Source organism: Durio zibethinus, chromosome 8, assembly GCF_047325235.1.
Source record: "Durio zibethinus cultivar Kanyao isolate XHJ-2024 chromosome 8, ASM4732523v1, whole genome shotgun sequence".
NCBI lineage: Eukaryota > Viridiplantae > Streptophyta > Magnoliopsida > Malvales > Malvaceae > Durio > Durio zibethinus.
The window spans coordinates 25814605-25833242 of record NC_143169.1 but is presented as its reverse complement, the minus strand read 5'-3'; the positions used below and the strand labels follow the sequence as shown (position 1 = coordinate 25833242).

Sequence of the window (18638 nt, the reverse complement as noted above, 5' to 3'; positions counted from 1 at the left end):
ATTTGCACACTTTTATATATCTTTAATACAATTATACTTCTAATGCAATTGAATAAACTCAGTAAATAAACCAAGTCATTTTTGTCTTTTTAAGATTTTTAATAACATTTTTATGATTTTACTTTAATAAGTGATTTAAACTTATTAGTTTGTATAATTTACTCATAAAATTATAATTAAAATCTTACAACACTATGATGACGAGTTTTATATCATTTAATTCTTATCACCCCTACCTTGTGCAAATATACATTCTTTTATTAAAAAATGTCTCATTTGATTATCAATATATCATATATACTTAATAAAGTTGTTATTTCATTTATCTTTTTACTATTATATTTTTTTTTTTAAATAAAAAGCCTCCAAATCTACCTTTAGTAAAAGATAATTAGCAAATATTCTATATCTTAATTGTTTTCTCATAAAAGTTTCAAAACTTTTATTTAAATTCACTATGAGAGTATATATTAATAAAAATGATGTCAACTATAATCACTCCTAATTTTTCTTTTTGTTTTAGTAAACTCATGCTTTCTAAACTCTCTTTTTGCGACTTTAATGCCAAATCATGGAAACTTATGAATATATTTCATCATGAACACTATTAGCCATAATTTTATCATGAGCAAAATTATGTCCATCACCCAAATGGATTAAATAGCATTCATCTTGCTATTTTATTTTTTTTTTATATTCACAAAATCTTTGAATCACTCGTAGCTTTCAAAGTGAATATAATTTTATACTTTTACCATATCTAAAAACTTTTAATAAAATCATGAGATGTAAATCATTTATACAAGCTATAATTATTATCAAATAAAATTAATCAAATATCACTTTCATACGAAAACCATTGAAAAAAAAAATTATTTGTGTATTATATACAAATAAATATTTTCTAACTTATCAAAAGCACTATTCATTTAAGAGTCATACCTTATTCTCCATGGATAACTCATTTAGTAATCAACTCCAAGGATTGAGGTTATTGAAAGCTATCATCATTATCAAGTCCATATATTAATGGTGCATTTATAAGCTTTCATCGACACCCTTACCATCATCCATTTTCATTTTCTTAATATATGGCAAACCATGCATATGTTCTCCACGTCCAATTCTTGGCTCATGGATGTTTCGGTTATTACCGTATGCAAAAATTCACAAAAACATGTATTCAAGCCATGAAATTTGATAACCCATGGAACCATGAATTTAACATCATTGAGTGATTGTTATTCATTCATTAAATTAAAAGACTTAAAAAACTCAATATTCATTTTTAGTTGATATACATATAAATATAAAAATGGATATATGGTTTATATTATGGACATTACCAAAATTTTTATGGCAGCACAATTGAACATGACCCTTGTATTTCTATTATAATTCCATAGTATCTCCCTTGGATATCTCTTACAAATGCTATACACAAGAGGGATATGTTAAATATAAGTGCATTTTACCTTGGATACATACATGGCCATAATCATTATATTAATAATGCATACAGTTATTACCCAAACTATAAAATATATAATAATACTCTAAATAAATCTCATATCGACAAAATATTAAAATAACTATATATTACTACTTCTCTAGCTTTTTCCAACTAAAATATTATCTCATGGTTTTAATAAATTTAACTATATTTTCATAATTCTTTTATTTAATGATTGTCTGAGTAAACATAAAGTCATGTTTAGTCAAGAATTAAAATTTCAATTGTGCCTTTTGAACAAATAATAAATGCATGTTATTAGCAAATTATATTAATAATAAGTATAAGGCTTAATTAATCAAATTGTCCACTATATAAACATTCCATTTAACTAAAAGCATAACTAAATAATATAAGTATAAAAAATAAAATAATAAACAAGCATTTAATTAATATAAAATAATAAACAAGCATTTAATTAATATATGTATTAATTAACCACAGATAATTAAAAATAAATTTATTAGGACACTCCATTTCTAGCCCATATATGTTAACTTCTATTGTTAACAAAAATCCCAATCAATGATCTCAATTTCCTTAAAACTCATTTTCTTTTCCAAATTCTCATTAATATTGAACAAAAGAGATAATTTATTATGTCTAAATCCAATTTTTTATCATATATATATGGAGCCCATTTTGATTTATGGCTATTCTAAACCAATTTCAATGAATCACATTATAAGTATATGTATGAATTTGCTTTTGGCTTATTATCCAATCCAAAAGCAATGACAATTTTCATGCATATATTTACCCTATTAATTTCATACTACTACTAGCTATAATTTTGAAAAATTCATTCTAGTGAAACTTTTGGAATGCACAACTAAGAAATTTCAAAAGCCCAACTAATATAAAAAATAATCATGAAATTGGATTCATGTAACAAAATCAAACAATGAATTAATGACAGAGTAATTTGGAATAAAAATTAAAGAAAACTTACCTGACATCACGGTAAATAATTATTTTTCTTTGTTCATAATTATTTTAAGATTTTGGATTTCACCAATACATTTCTAAATTTCTTTCTCTTGCATCTCCATAAGTACTAAATATAAAATTTTTTTCATAATTACCTTTAAATTATTAGAAAAAATAAATTTGAGAAGAGAAATAATAAAACATAATTTTAACTTTGAGGCGTAAAAAATATTTTTTTAAAGGCAATTACGCTTCTAAAACACGACAAATTTTTAAATTCTCTAATCAAAAGTAGTGAAAATGATTATACCAAAAAATCTATTTATAATGAATGAACAAATATAAATTTTTATTCAACCGATTATGATATTTTGTATAATCATACTCTTTATAAATAATAATTTATTTATATTCAAATAATTACTATTGTTTGTCATATAATAATTATTTTTATTCAAATATAATTATTTAAAATATAAATAAAATTAAAAAAAATTAATTTTTCATCAATAATTAAATTTTTTTATTTAATATGATGTCATCATATTTTAAACTAATAACAATCTTTACTTCTCTAACAGAGATGTCCAAGTCAGCGGCAGAATTATACCCTGATTCCTGAAGAACAAAATTAGGCAGAGAACAGATGAAACCTTCCTGCATGTTTCTACATGAAAATTTTGACACACCTGAGGACTTAGCTTTCGAATTAATTACCATACTTTTGACGAAGTCAGAGTTTAGGTTTCAAATTAATGACCATACTCTTAACTTATCAAAGTCAGAGTTTAACTACCGAACCAAGGAATTTTCCCAACCTCGCATTAAATACGCTTCTGTTTTTGGGCAGAGACCGTGCTCATTACTTCTGGAAATGGTCACATGTCAAACTTTATTTTTATCGAGACTCAACAAGGATTGGGAGATGCAGAGACTGCATTGCTGTGGCTTTCTTATAATTTTATTCAGTTAAGTTTGCATCAAGCATGGATTTTGATCATTTTTAAGAAATTTTTTTTACAGCTTTGTGTTTGGAACGTTATCGCTATCGACATCCATCAATTTCTAAATCGTGAAGGTTTTAAGCCAGAAGGTTTTAACACGATCTTGATTTTGCTAACAATCAACTTCATGATAGAAGGAGCGTTGTTCAAAATTTCTTTCCCATTTTTGTTCAAATCAAATGTAACAAGAATATTTATGATGAGACTGTTCTGTTAACGAAACATCCAACGATTACGCCCTTTTAATACATTAATGCTCGACACCTAATTCGGTTTACCCAAGTTTTAACAAATTTTGTCTCACCTATGCATCCAAGATATATATAATTATTAATACTTCTAATGTTCCTGGACAAGTTGATACCCCAAATAGTATTGAAAATATTGATTTAAAATTAAAAAAAAAAAAACTCTGTTTGAAATTGATTAAATACTGTTTAATAAATAAAAAAATTGTAAAAAAAATATAGGAAAATTTTTTTTTTTCCATTTGTATATTTATAAATAATAAAAACTCTAGATTCGGAAAAAAATATATAAAAGAATTATAAAATTATAGGGCAAATATCCATAAAAATTCTACTTTGCATACTTGTCCACGTAGATCAATTGCTGTAATCCCATCTTTCGCGACTGGAAAACAAGGTGCGAGAGTTTTACGACCAAGCTGTAACATCAGGTATGAGATATATCCATTTTATGGAAAACCTCGAGACCAATCACCAAACACTATGATAATCAAGAATCCTGGAATTGAATCAGAAGCACGCCTTCCTTCAGTAAACAAAGCAAGTGGCTCAAACGGTTAGTATCATCAGATGCAGGAGAATTTAGCTTGCCTAATTTTTAATTACTGAAATTTTCATCCATCAAAAAAGAAAGTAGGAAAAATACCTGCGACAGAAACTAATTACAAATTAATTAATATCTGCAAAATAGAAACAGCAAGAAGAATACAAAAATTAGAAATTTATTCCACTAGAAATTAACTAAAGTATAACTTTCTTTTGTAGTAACAGATTTAGAAGGTGGCAAACAAAGCGAATCAAGGTGGATTCCTATTGTTGCAAGTTTGTCCGGGATTTTTGCCGTCACTCTGTTCTGTTCTGGAGGTATTTTCCTTTGGAGAAGGAGAAATTTTCAAGGTATGCATTGGATCTTACTTGCTCTTCACTTTCTTCTTGACTCAATTGTTATGCCAATTAATTGTTTTCTCTTGAAAAGAATATAGATCATAACAGCCAACAAGTTCAGTTACTTGCATTAAGAGGAAGAGTTAGCGATGATTACTCAAATGAAAATTTTCAAGGTGAGAGTGGGGTGAGATCTAAGGAGTTCCCTTCGATTCAGTTAGATATTTTACAAACAGCAACAAAACAATTTTGTTGTGAAAATAAACTAGGAGAAGGTGGATTTGGCCCTGTGTACAAGGTAACTATGGTGATGGGGTATTATACTTTTAGTATACGATGCACCTCTTCAACTTCACATAATTAGTTCTTTTATGATGCTTTTTAATTCCTTCTTTTAGGGCAAATTAGCAGATGGAAAAGAAATTGCAGTTAAAAGCTTCTCTAGAACTTCTGGGCAGGGTTAGTTGAGTTCAAGAATGAAGTCATGTTAATTGCCAGGCTACAACATAGAAATCTTGTGAGACTCCTCGGCTGCTGCTTGGAGCAAAACGAAAAAATGCTTGTTTATGAATACATGCCCAATAAAAACCTTGATGTGTTCCTCTTTGGTTTGACCCACAAACAAAAAATTCTTGTTTCATTCTGGTTTTTAACAGGATTCTTCAAGCAATATGGTAAAAAATCAACTAACTACTATTATTCTTTTGGGTGGTTCTTTCCAGATTCAAGCATTGGTGTGCAACTAGATTGGCAGAAGCGCCATAGCATTATTAATGGCATTGCGCCAAGCATCAGGTATTTATATGAGGATTCTCATTGTTGGTGTTGAGCTTCGACCTGAAGGTGTCTCTGTGAATGCAAAAAAGAAGAACGGTTAGAGGCAAAAGTAGGGGGTGTTCTCTGTCTTTGCACTCCGATGTGTAAGTCAGTAAAGATTAGGTCGGCAAGAAAGTAGGAAGGAAAAAGAGGACTGAATAAGATCAACTTGCCTTCATGGTGCCAAGTCTTTATATTTATAAGTAAGCTGAGGAAGACCATAAGAGAACAATTAGGATAGGGCCAAGCTGAGGTGGTTATTTGACATATCAGGTCGGTACAAATGACAAAGATATCCCTAGTTGTCTGCTAAAGGCTTTGATAAGGAAAAAGACCACTATATCGTTTTGACCATCAAATGCCCCTAACATTCTGTCACCCCATCAGGCGGTTAGAGTATCAGATTACCAAATTTATTATCGACATTTTCGGTGTGGGATAGATTGGTTGCATGGTTTGTCAAAGGTCGACGTTGTAGGGGAAGGTCGGTTTTGGACGATGACTAACTTTGAGCCATGGTCTGACCTGACGATTATCCAATCTTGTGCGTGTGTTTTGGATTGAGTGCATAATCGGTTTAAAGGTTGTTGAGGTGATAATTATCAAAGGTGATTCAAGATTAGTACTGGAGTTCATCTGGCCATGGTGAGACTTCTATCTTCTTTCAAAAATTTAGATTTGAGCCTCTATTTTTGACATTGGATGTGAATTGAGCTCTCGGTTTACCTCTAACGGTTGTCTAGTTTAGATGGTCTGACTTGAGGTTTGTCTAGTTAGGCTGGTTTGATAGCATTAAATGAAGATAGAGGTGGTTTGAATGAAAAAATTTAAAGTAGAAAAATGAAAAGACACATTCCTGCCTATGCTCCGACATGTGGCATGGAACATGTTGTCAATTTGGTCTACAATGCTTCTATATAAAGGGCTAAAAGGGCTTCAATTTTTCACTTTTTTTTTTCTTTGCTCTCCATCTGGCCTAAACTTTTTGATCTCAATAGTTTTTTAGCCTTCAAAGTTTTTTCTACACTTACTTTGGTATGTGTTTCTGACCATATCCTCTAGTACGAATTTTTAAGAGGCTAAGAGTTATAGGGTAGAGCCAATGAAAGGTCAACGAAAGTAGTAGGATGACAACTCGCTCCCCCATATTATTATGGGCTGCAACCATGAAAAGATGGCTTATTAATTCAACTTGATATATGAAGAAGGGCAGTGACACAATGAAGAGAATGCTCGAGTAAAAGGCGAGCGAGTTTTGAGCATAAAAGAGTCGTGTGCTCAGATCAACTTCTAACTTCAATATCCAATGGCTTTCATGTTTCTTAGGTCAGTTCATCTTCTATGGCCAACCTTTCTTTTTTTTTTGATTGTTTCCCTTTTTGAGGTTCGATCTTTTCTACCTTTTGCCACTTCTACACTCTTTCCTTAATCAATTTTTTTGAATATCTCATTCTTTCGTGAAGGGATTCTACCTCATCTTTTTTTTTTTTCAGGATCGAGCTGTTTTCATCCACTACTTTTTCTTAAGATCCATCTCTCATCCAAAAGTCATATTCTTCTAACGAGGGGGGTTTGGAGGAGCAACAAAAGAAAGGGTGCACCTCGATCAGAGAAAGTGACGACGAGAGAGAGTCTTATGGTGCAAGATGAACTCATCAAGGTCCCTATATATACTCTGTGTGACCTAGTCAAAATCTTCAAAGATGTGATGAGCGAGCTAAAGGGCAGGGCAAATTCAGAAAACTATTCTAACATGTGCTCGACACATCACGTTTGTGCTCTAGGTACCATTTTTTTTTAAAAAAGGGTACAGTATAATAATGTTGAACTTTTTAGATCAGATGACCAATAAACTAGAGCCACATTGGCTTTAAGTATATTGAGATTCATTCATGGCCAGTCTAAGGTTTTCACATCATCCTTTATTCATTTCAATTTTTAATTATTACAATTTGACCATCACTCAACTCAACTTGAATTCTATTCGATACATAGTCGTTTTTATTATTTTTTGTCAATGATTAAATATTCTTTCTTCTCTCCCTCAATTTAAGGAGTTTTTTTCTCTTAAAAAATATCCCAATGATAGCAGGTGATTTTATATCACAGCTTAGCCACATAAAAAACTTCTCATTGATTGTTCAAGCTCAATAAAAAATTAAAAGCTACTCTTTTTATGCCTTGAAAAGCACAAGACAAATTAAAATGATGAGCTCAAAGATGAGACCTGAAATAAAGAGTACACCCAGCTTTTTTGTGGATGTATCGATGGCCCTCTCTATCTTTAATTTGTTAGGTCGGGATAAGATTTTAGATTTTATACATAAGGGGAGCACGTCATTGATGTTCACAAGCTAACCCCTGTGAAGTAATAAACAAGATAAGTATTGGGATAGGTTTGAGGTAACCTCGTAAGGTTTTGTTTTAAGTTAATTTTTTGTCCAACTGTTAGCTTGATTTTATAAAGATGGCCAATAGGGATGACTTCAATGTCTTGCTGTACCAACACGTTTTGAGGCCTAAAAAGGGCAAAAAAAATCCAGCTCAGAGCCTCATTCAATGGGGGAGATAAAGTGGTCAGCACCTCTATGCCTTGCTCTCTCCTAGGTTAAAAGTAAAAAACTAAGACAGGTTAAAACCTGTCCTCCACATCAGTGCTGACACCACTACTTCCAGCCAAAAACTCATGGTAGAGACCTCTTCATTTGCTTTTGAGAACCCTAAAGATAGGGTGCTAAGGCTAGCTTAGGGAGAATATTCATGGGGTTGGAGTTTACTCTGACGAATGACTCCATCTCCAACCTCAATGTAGCTATGAGGTTCTACAAGGTCATGATTCTTTCTCTTTGTAAGTATCTCTTGACCTCAGCTCGATTTCTTGTTATTGTTATTGTTATTGTTTTTATTTTTTTAAGTCTAATGTTTTTTCGTGCAACCCAAAAGAAGTTTTCACCTTAGCTTATAGATAACAGTAGCTAGGCCCTTTACCATGCTTATCTTATTATGGGACATATGCTGAAGGTTGAAAAAGATATGGCTACCTTTGCTGAAAAGCATAAAAAGAGCTTAGAGGCATTGAGCAGCATCAGGTCAAGCCTCAATGTGTCCTACAAGAAGGAGGTCGAGCTAAAATAAAAAACGTAGACAAGTTGACAATAAAACTAGAGGCCATCTTGGTTGATAAAGCCTCAGTCAAATCTATAAAAAAATAGGTCGAGCTAAAGTTTAATGATGTTTAGGTCAAAATCACAAGGTTAAGGTCCTAGTTAGAGGCCCGAAACAAGAGGAAAAAAGAGCCAAAGGTAAAGGCTGTAGAGGAATATAAAGCTTTCAATAACTATCTTTGAGTGAAGGTAGAGTTTTTAAGAAAGAATATACTTAGTGCCTTTTAGCTGGCAAAAAATAAGGTATAATTTAAATTCTTCTCTCTCAATCTCAACCTCTGTGATATTGACATCAACAATATCAGATCGAAGGCTTATCCAAATTAACCTGAAGAGGATACGAAAAATGAAGATGAAGATAAGGTCTTAGAAGACGAGCTGGAGGCTGCCCTGGGGACTGAGCTCAGTTTAAACCGATCTACTGGTAATAAACTTGATTTGCATTTCAAATCCTTAAGATGACAGTGCCATTCATAAAATAATGTAAGTGTAAGATTGGTTTAACCAAGTCACTGATAATAAATCTTTAAGTTGTATGTGTTTCACGTCTTTAGGATGATGTCGCCATTTAGATCCTATAATTTATAGGTCATATTGTGAACAACTTCCTTAACAATATATGGATTTTCCCACGTCGAGGCCAATTTACCGCCTAAGTCATCTACCCATGAAGTTTCAACTTTTTTAAGTGTCAAGTCATCCTTTCTAATGTGTTTACATCAGACCCTCTTATTATAATAGTTACCTACATTTTACTGATGGGCTACAATCTGTGTTAAGGCTATATCTTTTTGTTCTTTGGTGAGGTTGAGGTTGGCCTTAAATGCCTCTTTATTTTTTTTTATGCCAAAACAACTCTTAAGCTTGGTAGGCTAATCTCAACTGACATTACGATCTCTGCTCTAAATGCCAATTAAAAAGGATTTCATCAGAGGGTACTTTTGTGGTCATATTTAAGTGCCCACAAAACTCTCGATAACTAGTTGGCCCATTTCCCTTTTGTTGCATTGAGCTTTTTTTTTAGAATTTCTAATATTGTCTTATTTGCAGTTTCGGCCTGCTCGTTGGACTGAGGGTGGTCAACTGATGTGAACTTTAGGTTAATGTGAAGATTTGAGCACCATTCCCTGAACCTTGGATTTTAGAATTATTTACCATTGTACGTTATTACAGATTGAGGTAATTCGAATCTACATACTATGTTTTTCCACACGAATTTCTTGACTTGTGCTTTCGTGGTAGGGCTAGAGCTTCAGCTTCTAACTATTTTGTGAAGTAATCTACTACCACTAAGATAAATCTCCTTTGACACGTGGTCGGGGTGAATGGTCCGAGGACATTCATTCTCCACTGCATGAATGACAGCTAATGATAAGAGTGAGCTTGGTTGAGGGGAGATGTTGTATGTAGGTAAATATTTGACACTTGTCGTATCTCTTCCCCAGTTTGATCACATCCTTCATGATGGTGGGCTAGTAATAGCCCTGCCATAGCATTTTATAAGTCAAAGGCCGAGGTTCGAGGTAACTTCCACATATTCTTTCATGAATTTCTCACAGGACATACTTTATCTCTTCTTCATTAACACATCTTAAGTAGGGTAGGCTAAAGGATCTTTTATATAGTTTTTCTTTGATCATTGTGTACCGAAGGGTCTTTTTTATCAATGTTCTGGCCCGAACTCTTTCGTCAGGTAATACTTACATGGTCAGGTATGCTTTAATTGGCATCATCTAGGTTCTTTTTTTTTTTTTTGTGGCATTGTTTTATGCTTGGCTAATACAAGATAACCTCTACCAGGCACATCAAATGTTGGTGCTGAGCTTCGACCCGAGAGTGTTTTGTGAATGCAAAAGAGAAAGACTGTTAAAGGCAAAGGCATGGAGTGTTCTTTGCCTTTGTACTCTGACGTGCAAGTTAGTAAAGATCAGATTGGCAAAAAAGTAGGAAAAAGAGAGAGAAGTGAATGATATTAACCTGCCTTCATGGTGCCTGAGTCTTAATATTTATAGGTAAGCTAAGGGAAACTATAAAGGGACAATTAGGATAAAGCCAAGTTAAGGTGGCATTGACCATGTCAGGTGGACTTGACATTTTAGGTCTGGCAAAGATACCTTTAGTTGTCTGTTGAAGACTTTGAAAAGAAAAATAATATTATATCCTTTTGACCATCAAATACTCTTAACACTCATCTTAGAATGATTCATAGGGATCTTAAGGCTAGCAATGTTTTGCTAGATCACGAAATGAACCCAAAGATATCAGATTTTGGAATGGCAAGAATTTTTGGTGGAAATCAAAATGAAGCAAATACAAATAGAATAGTTGGAACATAGTAAGTCCACCATCCCGTGCACTTCTAGGCTCACAATTCTTTTTTTTTTTTTTTACCAAACTTGGTTCTTCATTAGTTTTCTTTTGATCCTTAATATTGCATCTGTGTCAAATAAAATTTTATTGAAAAGAAAGAATTAGCATTGAACTCGTAAAATGGAAAAGCAGTACATCAGATCACAGTCTTTGCTGAGGTTTATTCTGCAGAGGAACTTGGCTGTTCTTTACAATCTAAAATTTGTAATCATACTTCAATTTTATGATAGAATAATGTTCAAACTTAACAATTCTTGGTTTTGATATTTCCATAATCTAACCTAATTTTATCTATTCCTCTGAACTGAAATAGAGGATACATGGCCCCCGAGTATGCTATGGAAGGACCTTTTTCCGTCAAATATAATGTTTTCAGTTTTGGAGTCCTTTTTTCTGGAGATAATAAGCATTAAAAGGAACAATGGTTTTCATCTTTCAGAGAGTGGTGAAAGCCTCCTAACGTTTATATGTTTTTATCCTATCTTTGTCTTCAAAAATAGATGGCTGTACTGCCGTACCATTCTAATTTTAGGAAACATTACAGGCGTGGAAACTATGGTCTAAAGGTCAAGGAATGGAGCTAATAGACCCGCTCCTTGTTCAGTCGTGTGTGGCCGTTCAGGTTCTTAAATGCATCCATATCGGGCTATTGTGTGTGCAAGAAGACCCAGCGGACAGACCTACCATGTCATCGGTGATTGTCATGCTGGCAAGCGAGAACATAGCACTTCCTGTACCAGCAGAACCGGCATTTTCTGTTGGACGTGTTGTTGCAGAACCAATTCAATCCACTTCAAATGATAGAGTCTGTTCTGTTAATGAGGTTACAATTTCAAATATGTCACCTCGGTGATTGAGTAGTGGTTGCATCCTCCTTTATCGCGCTATTCTAAGGATGCTATCTTCTGAACACTTATTAAGCCTTTTTTGGCTGAATGACACCATAAAATGTACTTCAACCTTTTCAACGAGAGAATGGGAGATATCTTCACATATCAATATACAAAAGAAAAAAAATTGGCTGTAGATGTATTTGATTTTTTTCAAAAGTGTATCTATTTTTATTCAAAGAATTAATTTAGGCATTTACTATTAAAATTAAACTATACTTATTTGACCAAAAAATTAAAGAACTTTGAAAAATAAAACATAAAAATTCTATATACTACTACTGAAAAAAAAAAAAAAAACCTCCTTTAGATGAATGAGATGCTGTGGACAAACTGGACAGAGGAACAAAGAAATCTAAATGTAAATATGTAATGAGAAAGTGAAAACCCTATGGGGTTTGATCTCCATTTTGATATGGCAATTTTTGAGGCCAAAGCATCCTATTTACAAGGTTGTTGTAGATGTCTACAATTCAAATGTAAAAGTCAGCTGGAAGTTTCATGGGGACTCCAACTCAAGGAATTAAAATATCTCTATCATTGTCAAGATTGAAATTTCCCGGAAAAAAAAAATAGTGGTTTTTACCAAACGTAACATGCCCAGACACATCTTGCATATGTAGGTATACCTGTAATTTGTCATCAAAATTGAAGTGTCCTTCCCATCCGTGCAATATTGTATTCTATCTAAATTTTGATATATGTGAATTCATTCGCAGGCCTGGCGACTATGGAAAGAAGGAAAAGAACTGGAACTAGTGGACCCTTCTTTGCTCTTGCGGAACCAAAAAGACCTGCATTTTCCTGTTGTCAGAGTTATTCCTGATGATCAGTCTTTTTACAACAGATTCATCAATAAATCATGACAATATCTAAAATCTCAGCCCGCTGAATATATTTAGCCGAGTAAAAAATTTGATGAATTTCATCTAACCACTCTAAATTCTTCTCTCCTTGATAGGATAAAAGTTCAATGTTCAAAATTTCTATTCCTTTTTGTTCATATCAAATGTAACAACAATATCGATGAGATTGTTCTGTTAACAGGCCATCTAACATTTACACCCGTTTAATACATAATGCTCGACACCTATTTCAGTTTATCAGGTTTTAATAATTGTCTCACATGTATGTATGAAGACATAATTATTAGTAAGCCAAAATATTAAAAAAATTCTTTGAATTATTTCATTATTTTTAAATAAACTCTTATATTTTTATTATATCCAAATAAATTTTTATAATTTGATTTGTATCTAAATAAATTTCAATTTCAATAAAAGAATGATTATAAGGAATTATTTATGTATAAATTAAAAGTTTAATAACTTATTTACATACAAATTAAATGTTAAAAAATTATGAGTGGAAATTAAATATTAAAATTTTATTTAAATATAATAAAAAATATAAAATTTTATTTTAATTAAAGTTATGAAATTTAAGAGACTTTTTTAATTGTTATTTTAGCATTATTAGGACTTCTAATATTTATGGACAAGTTCAGCCAAGAAAAGATATCCAGTGCGGTTCGTTAATCATTGAATTTTCTGTTTTGGGCAGGTCAAGATATCCGGTGCATCGTCCGGCTTTAAAGTAGGGATGGCAACCGGTAAGGTCAGAACGAATTTTGTTCACTCTAAATTCGATTTGATTTTATATCTGTCAATTTAAATTCGATTCTATTCGAATTTTTTTAATATACGAATTTGAATTTGATCCGATATTATATAAATCGTATTCGATCTAATTCGATTTGAAATTAATAAAATATTATTTTTTAAATATAAATATTTAAATATATAATTATATAAATATATATAAATAAAATTAATTTAAAAATTATTTTTATATAATATCGATTTAGATCGGATCAAATTTATTTAAAATTCAAATTTAATTTTTTTTTAATATTATTCAACTTGATCTGAAATTTAATTTAAAAAAAAAAATTGATCGTACAAGATCAGATTGGATTGAAAATCGTCGTAAACGGATTGAGTTGGCACCCTACTTTAAAGTATTGAAAGGGCTAAGAGTACCTTCCTGGAACTACTCCAATTGTTGATAAAGTTTACCGCCCATTTCTTTATTTGCCTAAGTTGTTCGTGGAATCAATGATTTTCTCTTCCTTTTTCTTTCCCTTGAATTTTCCATTTGTTTGCTGTTAGGAAAATAATATTCAACTGCGTGTTGGAGTCGACTTCAACCGCAAAAGTCAGAGAGTAATTGATACTAAGGCCGTTTAATTCGTTGCATTTATATTTTCTACATAGTTTTGCCAGGAGACTCTGAGTAAGAAAATCTGTAATATATGACCTTCACTTGAAAGTCCTTTCCTAGAAATTGCTCGGTAGTAAATGCCTGTTAGGATTTATAACTCATAATATTTAAGCTTTAACTTTAGGTTAATTAAGCTGCAGTTGAGCTGATATCATTATAATAATAATAATAGGAGAGATTGTCATTTTTTATTTTTATTCATAAATAAAACATTTGAAATAAAAAAATAAACGAGAGAAAATAAAAAAGGAGTGAGTCAAATATTATAAATCTATAAAATATTTATTTACTTTTAGAATTGTTTTATTTTTACTTAAAATGTATATGATAAAATAATGTTATTTTTTTTTAACTCTATCAAATAATTAAACTATGTAAAAAAATTATTTTAATTGTTTTTAATTACAATTAAAATTTAAAATTGAGATTTTCGAGCCGATTCTAGTAAAATTATTTTAATTCCATCCACTTTTTAATTTTTCTTACCAAATCACACCAACAAAAAAAAATCATAGTTTTTCCATCTTAATTTGGATTTTTTCTGTCTCAATTTTTTTTTTCTTTTTAATTTTCCATCCTCTGCAAAACCTTAACAAGTGCCACAATTTCCTTCCCCATTTTCTACCATGCAATTGGTCTTGATGACAGGTCTTAATAGAAAAAGCGATGGGCCCCTTAAGAGTTTAATTTTGTGCTTTAGCTGACAAGCATAGTAGTTGTGGGGTGCATGCGGAAAACTTTGCTCTGTGCACACAACAAATTGTCAATTGTATCGATTTAAGTTGAAAATTGCAATGTCGTGACTGGCTTACTGGTTTTCCAGGAAGTTTAAATGCTTTCTTTTTTCAAGGGTGTGTTTGGTATCAATAATAAATGTTTTGTTTTTTTAAGAAAGTGTTTGGTATTAATAATGAGAAATGATACAATAAATAATAAAATGTTTTGTTAACTTGAGTATTTTTAAGAAATTTTTAATATTAATTAATATTATATTTATAATAATATTTTCATTTTATGAATAATTGACAGTTAATATATTAATTTTCAATATATTGAAACAAAATATTATTTAACATAATAATTTTAAAATGTTTTTTTTAAGACTTTTGTTCACAAAATTCAACAGTAAAAATTTTATAATTTTTAAGGGAGAATTTACAAATATACAAATAAAAATATTTATTTTAAATCTCGTACGACGTGTCTAAGTGCTTGTGTCACGGACTTAAGGAAGAGTCTTAAATCATACATCGAACATAATAGGAGGTTCACTGGGGTATAAAATAGTTCACACCATCTCTCTCTTGTGAGGTGTTTTTTGTAGGACAAAACCGTGAGGTCGGGAGAGCCAGAGCGGACAATACCTCATAAGGGTGTGAACCGTGACGATTAGGTTGATCTGAGACGCCAGATGAGTGGATGCTCGGGTCCCAAAGCCGTGTGGGTTCGGAGCTTAAGTCTCGACCCGTGACAAGTGGTATCAGAGTCAGCCTTAAACCGTTTGATCCACGCTAAACGCCTCGAGGGAGGTAGGCAAAGTGACCAGCTTCCGTGACGAGAGCGTCACGAGGTTGAGTGGGGGAGAATGTCACGGACCTAAGGAAGAGTCCTGAATCCCACATCGAACATAATAGGAGGGTCATTGGGATATAAAAAGGTTCACACCATCTCTCCTTTATGAGGGACCTTTTGTAGGATAAAACCATGAGATCAGATGAGCCAAAACGGATAATATCTCACAAGAGTGTGAATCGTGACGGTTAAATTGATCTGAAACGTCGGATGAATGAATATCCGGATCTCAAAATCGCACGAATTCAAAACTTAAATCTCAACCATTGACACTTATACCCTCGCCTCAAGAAACATCCATGACATTATGTCACTCCATCACATTAATTGGTAAGCAAAAGTACTCTTATTGTATTATATTATATAATAATAAATTAATACGTAATATATGCACAAAGCTGATTTATAGTAACGTTAATTATATACATAGAATGAAAGCATATATCTCTTTTATAAAAATATAATAATAAATTATTTTATGGTATGAAGACAATATTAACCTTTTCCTTAAAATTCAAATTTTAAATTCTATTGTAATAAATTAAGCTTTAACAAAGTGGTAAACCTTAAAAATTAGTAAACTTAGACAAAAATAATTAGGTTAGCATAGTAAGAACTTGTTAACAACATAACATAAATAATTAATCAGAAATTTTCATGGTGATCAAAACAACTAATAATATTTTTTTTGGTTAAAATACTAACAAAAATATTATTCACCAGCAAAATGCACGTTAACGAGAGAACAGTCGTCGAAATTGAGGTGTCCCTCCCATCAGTGCAATATGGTATTCTGTCTAAATTTTGATATATGTGAATTCATTGGCAGGCCTGGCGACTATGGAGAGAAGGAAAAGAACTAGAACTGGTGGACCCTCCTTTGCTCTTTCCTGAACCAAAAAGACCTGCATTTTCCTGTTGACAGAGTTATTCCTGTTGATCAGTCTTTCTGTAAAAGATTCATATGATAATATCTAATATCTCAACCCACTGAATAGATTTAGCTGAGTAAAAAAAAATTGATGAATTTAATCTAAATACTCTAAATTCTTCTTGATAGGATAAAAGTTCAATGTTCAAAATTTCTGTTCCTTTTTCTTCATATTATGTAACAAGAATACTGATGAGATTGTTTTATTAACAAGCCATCTAACGTTTATATTCTTTTACTATATTATAAATGCTTGGCACCTATTTCACTTTACCAAGTTTAAATAATTGTCTCACGTATCTGTGTGCAAGACATATTTATTAATAGGCCAAAAAAAAAAACTTTGATTTATTTCATTATTTTTAAATAAATTTTATATTTTTATTACATTTAAATAAATTTTTATATTTTAATTTATATCTAAATAAAATTTTGTTTTAAATAAAAAATTATTTATGGTAAAGAATTATTTATGTATAAATTAAAAATTTAAAAATTTATTTACATACAAATTAAATAAAAAAGAATTATACGAGTGCAAATTAAATAGTATTAATGATTTATTTAAATACAATAAAAATATAAAAATTTATTTTATCAAAATAATAAAATTTAAAGAGGTTTTGTTATTTTAGCATTATTAGTACTTCTAATATTTATGGACAAGTTGATTCTGCATTATCTTTCCCAATGAAGTTCAGACAAGACAGGATATCCAATGCCTGTCGCTGATCATTGAACTTTTGGGCAGCTCGTGCGCGTTTAAAGCGGTGAAAGGGCTAAAAGCTGCTTCCTGGAACTACACCAATTGTTGATAAGCTTAACTGCCCATTTCTTTATCTGGCCAAAGTTGTACGTAGATTCTGTGATTTTCTATTCTTTATCCTTTCTCTTGAATTTTCCATTTGCTTCTTGTTGTTGGCAAATAATATTCAACTGCGTGTTGGAATCGCAACTACCATTCAATTTAACATTCCAACTCTTACCCAAAGAGTTTAATTTTATGCTTTAGCAGACAAGCATAATTGTGGGGTGCATACGGAAAACTTTGCCCTGTACATACAACAAATGATCAATTGATCCCAATTTAAGTTGAAAATTGCAATGTCGTGACTGGCTTACTGGTTTGATTTCCAAGAAGTTTAAATGCTTTCTTTTTTTCAAAGGAGTGTTTGGTATCTTTAATAAAAAATGATGTAGTTAATAATAAAAAGTTTTTGTTAACTAGTATCTTTAAGAATTTTTTAAGTTTATTTAAAATTGAAAGAAAATATTATTAAATACAATAATTTTAACTTTTCTTTAAAACTTTTATTAGTAAAATTCAATAGTAAAAAATTATTTCTAATTTTTAAGAGAGAATTTCCAAATTTAGAAATAAAATTTTAATCTTATGAAGATTCACGATTTATAATAAATAAAAGAATCATTTAATTTCTCATATTGCGTGTCTAGGCGATTGTACTTGGTGGCTAATTCTGTGGCTGTTTTGATAACACATCGCTTCTTGAAAGGGGAATCACATCACCTCAAAAAATATCAATGATATTACGTCACTCCATCACATTAATTGGTAAGCAAAAGTACTCTTATTATATAAGTAACTAAAATTATATAAATATTATTATATAACAATAAATTAATACGTAATATATGCATAAAGCTGATTTATAGTAACCTCAATTATATAAATAGAATGAAAGCATATATGTCTTTTATAAAAAAAATAAAATTATTTTATGGTGTGAAGACTATATTAACCTTTTCCTTTTGATCAAATTTCAAATTCTATGTAATAAATTAAGCTTTAACAAAGTAGTAAACCTTAAAAATTAGTAAAGTCAGACAAATATAATTAGGTTAGCAAAGTAAAAACTTGTTAACAACATAAAATAAATAATTAATCAGAAAATTTTAGGATTATCAAAGCAGTTAATAATATTTATTTTTATTAAAATACTAACAAAAATATTATTCACATGCAAATCGCAAGTTAACGTGAAAGCAGTGTGTAACGTGTTAACAAAAAGAG

At 31.0% G+C, this 18638-nt stretch overlaps 1 pseudogene; it reads left to right on the top strand.

Moving 5' to 3' along the window:
* Positions 1-3104: 3104 nt before the first annotated feature.
* Positions 3105-12119, top strand: LOC111278505 (cysteine-rich receptor-like protein kinase 10; annotated as a pseudogene).
* Positions 12120-18638: the final 6519 nt, after the last annotated feature.